This window comes from Urocampus carinirostris, chromosome 16, assembly GCF_059441175.1.
Source record: "Urocampus carinirostris isolate Australia breed hairy pipefish chromosome 16, RoL_Ucar_1.0, whole genome shotgun sequence".
In the NCBI taxonomy this organism is placed as follows: domain Eukaryota; kingdom Metazoa; phylum Chordata; class Actinopteri; order Syngnathiformes; family Syngnathidae; genus Urocampus; species Urocampus carinirostris.
In genome coordinates, this window is record NC_142364.1 from 19,138,256 (window position 1) to 19,149,044 (window position 10,789).

Sequence of the window (10,789 nt, forward strand, 5' to 3'; positions counted from 1 at the left end):
TCCTGCAGTGTGTCTTGTATGATCCCCCACATGAAACAGTGCTGGTTTCCATAGACTTCAGGAGCAGGAGAAGCCTCCTGATGTGACTCCGATACAGCACCTTTATCATCTCGTCTCCAATTTTTTTTCCAAGATTCATTTTAGCGAGTACATTTCAATTGAACATCTTTTTACTGTATTTGTTTTGTACTTTAGTTGTATGCATTGGGTCCCAATGATACTAAAGGAAAAAGCAAATGCATGTCGCAGGTTCGATTCCCGGCTCCTCCGTGATATGTCGAAGTGTCCTTGGGCAAGACACTGAATGTCTAATGCCCCCAATAAGCAGGTAGGCGCCTTGCATGGCTGACTCCCTATTAGTGTGTGTGTGTGAATGGGTCAGTGTGAAGCACATTGTAAAGCGCTTTGGGAGGTCTTCATTGACTTGAAAAGCGCTATATAAATGCAGACCATTTACCATTTATGACAACCATGGAAACAAAGCTTGATATTACAATAAATACGAAGAAGAAACAAATGGCTGTGTTGCCTGGTAATAACCAATTAACAATCAGGACAACTATTAAGAACAAGTAAGGAATTAAGGCAACATAATCTTGTATTATCCATCCACCCATCCGTCCATCTGGTATAAACGGCATACCACTCTTGAGAGACTATCCGGACCCCAGCATATATTGGCAGCGGCGTGTGATAATTCTAATTCTGGGGGAAAAAGCGAGAATAAAGTAACTATTGCATCGTTCAATATGCAAGTACTAATATCTTAATAAAAATATGCATCGTTATTTGGTATCTGAATTCAGTCACACCAATTACTAATTCATTTATTCAATGACTTATTTATTTACTTTTCCATTTCTCCAATTTTGCTCCCAAGATTTAATTTAGCTAGTGGATTTTAAATGAATAAACTTTTTAGATTTAGACCGAAAGCGTTCAATTTCCTTGAAACAATGATTTGAAATTGCCAGTGATTTATATGGTCTCGCTGTACTGTTAATTACCTAATGCATTGTATACTGACTGCAGTGAAAACGCACCCAGTATACTCATGCACTTGGTAAATGACACTTTCTTGTGTTTATATCATGGGGTGGCATGGCAGCTGAGTGGTTGGCGCGTCAGCGGCACAGTTTTGAGGTCATGGGTTCAAATCCAGCTACCAATCCTCCTGTGCTGAGTTTGTATGTTCCTTCCGTGCCTGCGTGGGTTTTCTTCCACATTCCATGAACATGCGTGTCAGGTCACTAAGTGTGTGAATGACTTGTCTGCCTTAGTGTGCCCTGCGACTGGCTGGCAACCATTTGATGGTGCCCACTGCCCGAAAACAGCTGCGATGGGCGACCCTACTGACGGTAAGCGATGCAGATAACGGATGTGTCTATATCATGGCACGACAACACTTTTTCACAAAATGCATTACATTCGGCATTTTATCAAAAATAACCTTTTTCAGAAAAAATTGAGAGATACAATGATTTTGGCATGGAAAACAATTCTGAAAGTTACAACAGTCAACAATTATTTAGAGGTGTACAGGCCTCTGCTGTGAATGACTTCAGCCCATCTGCGGCCACAGGATAGCATTAGTCTCTCACACTGCTTTGGTCCATTCTTCTTTCTGCCTCTTTCACAGTTAATTGATCGTAGTGGGTTTCTTGACCATAACTTTGTCACCAAGGATTTTCCAGGTTTTCTCTATTGGGTTGAGATCAGGACTCTGGGCAGGCCAAGGGATTAATGTATTCACCTTCAAGGTAAATCTTTACCCGTATTTCTGTGTGTCATGCAGCATTATCCTGCATGAAGAATGAAGGCTGATTGGGCGGTGAACGCAAGTAAGGAACCATGTGCTATTGAAGGTTGTGATACATATTTGCATTCACTCGGCCATGTAAAAGAGGCCCAACTCCTGCTGCAGAAAACATGCCCCAAACCATAACACGTCCTCCTCCACCTTTCAACGACTTTTTTCACACTTTGCGTTTAGTCTTTCTCCAACATGTCGCCATACATAATACTTCCGATCAGACCCCAAAAAATTAAATTTGCTATCTATATTGCAGTGAACACTGTACCAGTTCTCTCCTTTTTCGCCAATGAGAGGTTTGGTTACTGCAGCGTGGACCTTCAGTCCAAATGCTCTTAAACGGTGAGACATTGTCTGGCTGACAGATCCTTACCATGTTAAGTACTGAACAGGCGAGCAATTACAGCTGCAGAGTGGAAATGAACTATGGCTGATAGGGTCATCCCTTTCCTTTTTATCTGGACAACCTGCTGCCGGAGGCTTTCATTCACTTTAGAACGGCCCACCATCATGCAAAGTCAGTGAAAATCGCAGTTAGAATGCTGGTTAAATAGGGGTTGACAAATAATCAAGGACATTAGCACCATGTACTATATTAGCACCATTAAGTGGAAGACACCTAAAAGTGTTCTCTAATTTTAAACAGTGCAATTTGGGCAAAATACCTTTTTTTGTTGAAATGCCTTATCCATTTTGTAAAAAAGCGTTGTAGTAGCATGTATAGACACAACAAGATGTCCTTAAACTGTTGAGCAGTAAAGATGGTAATATTACAAAATTACAAAAAGTTGTTCTGTAAATTTCATCTCCAGTGACTTAATCTGGCCCGACATAAATTATAAGTACAAGGGGCGAGTCTAGATCATTTCTATCAAAAGTTATGATTTTCTTAAGTCATGTCAATCATGTTTGTTTGTAAAGCACTTAATCACAAGAAGTCTCAAAGGGCTGCATAGACTATTACAGACTATAGACTATTATTACACCATCTACTGATCTAAAACCTGCACGAGGGCAAGGAAAAACTCAAATCCTCCGCATGAGGAAAATGAAGAAACCTTGTGAAGGGACCAGAGCTAATCCCCCTCCCAGGATGACCAGGCTGCAACGGATGTTTCAATAACAAATAATCCATAGACATCAACATGAAACATAGATATAAGCTATAGAACACAAGTGTGTTTTAAGCCTAAATTTAAACAGTTTCACTGAGGTTGCAGATCGAATCTCAGGGGGCAGAGCATTCCACAGCACCGGGGCCCCAACAGAGAACGTGTCATCTCCTGCACGGTTGTCATGGCGCCCAGCTGGCCCCGCCCCTTGACACCGGCTGAGACGCATTGGACTGATTGCTCTTGGAGTACTTAAGCGCTCCTTTTGGAACTGCCCGCTGCCAGATCATTGTTTAACCCTCGATGAAACCCTGTTCATGCCCTTTTGGTCTGAGTAATGCCTAGTTTGTAATATTGATTGCCTTTGAACCTGTTTTGTTTTGTTTTTGGTCCGTTTGTGTGTTGGACAACTTTTCTTTCCCAATTAAAGTGACAGATCGTCTACACATATGAGTTCCGACTTCCTGCTTCCCGGTCCGTTTCGTGACAGAACGCTCTCGAACCTGCAGATCTCTTCCTGGCTCTTGGGATCACTAGTAGACCAGCAAAGGCTCTGAGCAGGAACATAGGAGTTAATTAAATCTGAACGATATGAGTAACAGAGTCCATGCATAATTTTGTATGATACCAACAGAACCTTCAAATCACATCTTAACTTGACAGGGAGACAATGCAGGTTGCTGAAATCGGGGAAATACGATCCAACATTATTTTCATAGTTGAAAGCCTCATTAGATGGCAGTGTGAGTAGACAATGAGTTTGTATAGTGTGGTGAGTTAGTCCAGGTGTAAAAATGCATTCACTCAACTGGTCAAATAAACAATTTAGCATATTTAACAAAAATATTAAAACATTAAAATCATTTTTACTCATGGTTTGTGAATAAATGGGTTGTGTTTAGAAAAAATCCTTTGCCATCCATAATCATAATACTGTATGTAAGCGTAGGTAGTGTAGGTTAAATATTTGGAGTTGACAGCCTTTCACTGATCCGCCCCACCTGAGAACAAAAACTCTAGATCCGGCCACAGAGCCAGACTGAGTTGGACATCCCTGCTCTAAATAATACACATTGTCCCTTTAAAAACATCTGTTTCCCTAAACATTGGTCATCTCGGCCCTTTAGTTCTGTCTCCTGATTGACAGCAGGAGTCATTCTTCTGTAAAACAGAACTCTGAAATAAAACGGCCATTCTGAAAAAGGACTTCTTTAAAGGGACATTAAGTATTATTGCACTATTTTATGTCGCTGATTTGTCCATTGCAACGGAAAACGATTGCTTAAAAGTACAAATGCAAACTACGGAGACCCAAAATGAACAAACGGCACCTATTTTTTTCTCATTTTTTTGGCCTTGCCTTTTGAGAGATTTTTGTTTTTTCAGTTACCCGAGGTGGCAAGACAATTATGTCAGCTCCCTGTAGGTGAGGCTAATGTTGGGTAGAAAGGAAATTGAATTTCTGGACCAACCAGTATTTTTAAAAATGCTTGTTATATAAGGGTTCATGTATTATTGCTTAAATCAATATCTCATCTCATCTCATCTCATTAGCTGCACCGCTTATCCTCAGTAGGGTCGCGGGGGTGCTGGAGACCATCCCAGCAATCATCGGGCAGTGGGCAGGGGACACCCTGAACTGGTTGCCAGCCAATCGCAGGGCACACAGGGACAGACAACTCGCTCATTCACACCTAGGGACAATTTGGACCAATCCACCTGAAATGCATGTCTTTGGAATGTGGGAGGAAACCGGAGTGCCCGGAGGAAACCCACGCAAGCACGGGGAGAACTCCGCACAGGAAGTCCGGTAGCTGGATTTGAACCCACACAGGAGGTTCCCAGGACCTTAGAACTGTGCACACACGCTAACCACTGCGCCGCCGTGCTGCCCTTAAACCTATATTGTTTTTTTAAATGAATGCCATTCTTACCACTAGTAGGCGCTAAATAATACACATTGTCTTTTTAAGGTCAACGTTTTTGGTCACGTCGTATTGAGAGACTGGGACCTCTTTGTTTAACCTTATTATTACCTTATACAGTAATTAATTGACTTATCAATCTACGAGATCAAAGAACATAGACTAGTTCTTTCTTTTTTGCACATACAGATTTTTCCTAGCATTATTGAGGAAGAACAGCTTCATAAATGATGTTAGTTTTTCAGCGACATGCTGCTTCACTCGCAGTTATGGTCAATTTCCCAAACGACCTTAGCATAATGTAGACCTTCATCAGCAAGATACGTTGCTTTCTGTCCTCCAAAGGTCAATACAAGTACCTGAATAAGAAAACATTAAACGAATATATAATTTTCGATATTCAGATAGATGACAACGCATTACATCTTGTCCTTTAAACTTTATTTTGGGTCAATTGGACCCATAATTTAGCTGGAGTTTTTAGCCAAAAATGGCAACATTGTGGTGATTAATAATTATTTTTTCAATTTAAGTTAAATTTGCAGCTAAATCTTTTAACAAAATGGTTCCTGGTTGTGCAAAATGCTAATAGCGAAGTGAGTAACCCACTGGTCTTAATACTACACCTGTCTTTATGGAAATGTGTGCTTCTTTGAAACCAGAACTGTTTGGTGTCTTAAGAGGATGACTACACAGGACGCCTTCCAGGCCACAGACAGTCCAACATTGGAAGGACACTGTGAAACCAGCTCGTCTTGACTTTTATATTGCAATGCAAAACAAGATGGAGGATGACCGATTTGTCGACCGGCTTGATTTTAGCCAGGAAGCGACTTCCCACATAAAGTTATCAAGCAAAATACTCACATATGGGGTACCGAGAACCCACATGAGCTTCTACGGGCCATTATTCTTTTATAGAGAAAGCGTGAATGGTGAGACGCACCTTAACCTGTTGGAAAACTGGTTAATGAATACATTGAGTGAGAAAGAGTCTGGTGACTTCATTTTCCAACAGAATGGGCTGCCACCGCACTGGCGGCTCAGTGTTAGACAGTTTCTGAACACAACACTGCCAGACAGATGGATGGATTGGCCCTTCTTGGCAGAATGATCCTGATATCATGTCCTGGCCACCCAGATCTCACTCCATGCGATTTCTCTTTGAGGGGATTTGTGAAAGGATTTGATGTGTCACATATTCCAGGGGAGGTGGATGAGCACTAGCCACAAACAACAGAAGTTGTTGCAACCATTGAAGATGCAATGCTAAAACGTATTTGGCTAGAATTTTGATGTGTGTTGTGTAACCAATTGTGCTCACATTGAACTTCTTTGAACATTTCATGTAAAATTGAGATAGAACTTTCTGGATTCACCAGATATGTTTTCATATCCCATCTCATCTCATCTCATCAGCTGCACCGCTTATCCTCAGTAGGGTCGCGGGGGTGCTGGAGCCCATCCCAGCAATCATCGGGCAGTGGGCAGGGGACACCCTGAACTGGTTGCCAGCCAATCGCAGGGCACACAGGGACAGACAACTCGCTCGCTCATTCACACCTAGGGACAATTTGGACCAACCAATCCACCTGAAATGCATGTCTTTGGAATGTGGGAGGAAACCGGAGTGCCAGGATGAAACCCACGCAAGCACGGGGAGAACATACAAACTCCGCACAGGAAGTCCGGTGGCTGGATTTGAACCCACACAGGAGGTTCCCAAGACCTTAGAACTGTGCCTGCACACACGCTAACCACTGTGTTTTCAAATCCTTTCCAAGATATTCAATGTCAAAATATGTCCAAGACTCTTGGAACACACTCAACTCAGTATTCTATTCTATTCTATTCTATTCTATTCTATTCTATTCTATTCTATTCTATTCTATTCTATTCTATTCTATTCTATTCGTCAGGATTCCTTAAAATTAAAATGCATCATTTAAAATCCATCCATCCATCCATTGTCTTCCGCTTATCCGAGGTCGGGTCACGTGGGCAGCAGCATTAAAAGGGAAGCCCAGACGTCCCTATCCCCAGCCACCTCCTCCAGCTCATCCGACGGGACCCCGAGGCGTTCCCAAGCCAGCTGAGAGACATAGTCTCTCCAACGTGTCCTGGGCCGCCCCCGGGGCCTCCTGCCGGTGGGACATGCCCGGGACACCTCCCAAGGGAGGCGTCCAGGAGGCATCCTTATTAGATGCCCGAGCCACCTCAACTGGCTCCTCTCAACGCGGAGGAGCAGGGGCTCTACACCGAGTCCCTCCCGGATGACTGAGCTTCTCACCTTATCTCTAAGGGAGAACCCAGCCACCCTGCGGAGGAAACTCATTTCGGCCACTTGTATCCGGGATCGTGTTCTTTCGGTCATGACCCAAAGTTCATGACCATAGGTGAGGGTAGGAACCTAGATCGACCAGTAGATCGAGAGCTTTGCCTTTCGGCTCAGCTCCCTCTTCACCACGACGGACCGGTACAGGGTCCGAAATCATTTAAAATGTTTTATATATTAACTAATATGTCTAGGCGTCTCGAAAGGCCGGACCTGTATATAAGCCGCATGCTCCCACATTTAGACAAGCATTTTAGGAGGAGATCAAGGTTCTGACAGACAAGCTGAAAGAGGGTGTCGCCATATGCAGGCAATACACAAAGAGGCAGGCAATACACAAAGAGGTAAGTATTAGTTTCAGGAGCGAGAAGCAGCAAGTCAACTGCAGGAGAGAGAGTGGGAAAGGTGAGATGGCACAACATTCATTTGGACAGGTAACTTAAAATTAGTTTTATCTGGTTATATCAGTATCAGAAATATTTTATTAACACTCCACTTATTAAAACATGAATATTTTGTTTGTTTGTTTGTACATGATTCAATTGTTTGTTTGTTTGTAAATGATTCAAATTGAATCTTTTCTTCCGGCGCCGTCACGAATGGCAGCCACTCCAGCAGCTCCCGTGTTATTTTCGATTGTTCTCGATTGTTCTCAGCTCAGGGATGCTGCTGGAAATGTGAATTTCCCTTCGGGGATGAACAAAGTATCTATCTATCTATCTATCTATCTATCTAATATCACTCTAACGTTTTAGCAAGTACGAATCCAAGCACTCGGTATTCTATTCTATTCTATTCTATTCGGTTCTATTCGGTTCTATTCTGAATTTTCAGTTCTGTTCTGTTCTGTTTTGTTCTCTTCTGTTCCGTAATTCTGTTTTATTCTATTCTGTTCTGTTCTGTTCTGTTCTGTTCTGTTCTATTCCATTCCATTCCATTCCATTCTATTCTATTCTATTCTATTCTATTCGTTAGGATTCCTTAAGATTAAAATGCATCATTTAAAATGTTTTATATATTAACTAATATCACTCTAATGTTTTAGCAAGTACGAATCCAAGCACTCGGTATTCTATTCTATTCTGAATGTTCTGTTTTATTCTGTTCTGTTCTTTTCCGTTCTGAATGTTCTGTTTTATTCTATTCTGTTCTATTCTGTTCTATTCTGTTCTATTCTGTTCTATTCTGTTCTATTCTATTCTATTCAATTCTATTCTATTCTATTCAATTCGATTCTTCAGGATTCCTTAAGATTAAAATGCATCATATGAAATGTTTTATACATTAACCAATATCACTCTAATGTTTTAGCGACTATGAATCCAAGCACTTGAAGGACTTTCCAGTCGGCCCTGCAGACGCGGCCTTCTATCTGAGCCTCCTCCTCCCTTGCCCTACCAGGTTCCCTTCCCCCTTGTAAATTATAGCAGCACTTTAGCTAATGAAAGAGTTGAAGAGCGCCCACTAATAAAAGCCATTTAGTGAATAAAGCACCCCCCCTCACTAACAAAATTAAAGAAACTAACCATTTAGCGGGGGCGGGCACCGACGGAGGCCTCGGTATTAATATTTATGAAATGCGGAATTGGAGCCGTCCTCCAAAAAGAGAAAAAAAAAACTATACGCCCTCCTCACAATCTGATGTGCGTCGGAAGCTGGTACCAACGCACCTATCCCGAGAGGAGAACATCGCTGACCCCTCCTTTAGCTGGAAGGAGGGGCGGAAAGAGATGGTGACTTGAAGGGTGTCTTGGGTGCAGTGGGAACAGTTGGGCTCCCGTTTAGCACCCAGGAAACATCTCGGAGACCGTCGGTACCACCAGCCTACCCCTTCCGAGTCCATCGCCATGCAAAAGGTGGGTCTTCCTCAGATAACAGAAAAGAAAAATAACTTTCCATTTGGTAATAACAACTCATGTTTGCAGTTTCAGGTGAGAGGGTGTGGAAAAACTTGGTAGGGTCGCCTACTTTCGAGTCTGTCGCCAAAGGTGGGTCTTCATGTGATAATAGAAAAAGTTGACCTTCCATTTGAAATTAACGGTTTGTGTTCGCAGCGTTTTCAGGTAAAAAGTCGGAAAAAAACTGGTAAGATCACCGACTTCATGAAAACATTTATTCATCACCCAAAGTGCTTCCATTGCAAGATCAGCGTGTCCCGAAATTCTCAAGGGATGCTAACCAAGTCGGCGTTTAACAAGGTTAGCGACGGAAAAGCAAAACGTCTGAGTCGCGTCGAGTTAGCTCAGACAATTTTAGAGTTTAACAGGAAGAATTATGGAATTTTTCACAATTTCGGGTCCTAAAGTCGGTAAGAACGACTGGTGAGACGTGGGTGGGGTTTGACGCAGTTTGTCCGCAAGAAGGGCGGAGCCCCGATTTAGTTTTTACCGCAGTGACACGCAATCGCGGAATCTCACTTCTTATTTTCATTTGTATTGTTTCGTAAGGTTTGGAACGTGTTTTTGAAATTGTGTTGATGTTATGAGTGAGTTAAAAAACAAACCTTTTTCATGTGAAATTCCCTTTATTCTTCTTATTTTGGGGATATTTTCTACTAGTTATTCGATTTAAAAATATGTTTTATGAAAAGATTTTTCAAATCAAATCGTTTTTAAGGATAGTATAGATTTTTAAATATTATTATGAGCCAAATCTATTTAACATGTCTAAAAATTGTTTTGTCTACATTTGTATTCATTTAAACTCAGTGGCCTTATTATTTTTTATTTTCGTCAAAGCCGATGAGACCCACAGTGAGCATTTTTCCACAGGTTGACCAAATCGAATTACAAAAATCTTAAAATAAAATAAAATTTGTTTATTTTTCATAAATTCAAATTTCTTCCTCAGATTTTATATGATAAATAATTCCCAGCCTTTTTTTACTCACTAAAACTCAAAACCCATATATTAATTTTAAAACAGCCAGTGGTGACCATTTGTCCTCGGGTCGATGAAATTAAATTAAAAAATAAAATCTTAAATAAAAAAAAAATTGTTAATAATTTTAAGGATTGCTATTTCTTCCTTGAGTTATATTCCATGGATACCCCCATTCTTTTTTAATTCAGTAAAACCATATTGTTTAATTTTAATACAGTCAATGGTGACATAATTGGTCCTCAGGTAGATAAAATCTAATTACAAATAAAAAAAAAAACACAAAATGAAATAAAAAAATGTTTGTTTTATTTTATAGATTTATGGTCAACAGTATATTTCAGTTTTTTATTGCAGTTTTTATAGCAGTTCCTATTCAACAATATTTTTAAGAGCGTCAAAGAGAATGACGCCTTAAGAACATCTTCCAATTACATGATTGGATATTAATTTAATATGCCATTTTTAAAAAGACACACACAAAATACGGAATCAATTGTCTTAAAAATGGAACTAGATTGTAAAAGAACATAAAAACGTCAGTGTACTATTCGTGCTGCATTTCATATCTTCTGTCTGTTCATTTATAAACTTTTTCTGTTTTTTTGAAAAAAAAAAAAAAAAAAAAAAAAAAAAAAAAAGAATGTAAATGTAAATTTTTGCTGAGATTGTTCTTGTGTAACTTACTTCTGAGCATGCCCAGGGCGCCATTGTGCTTGATCTA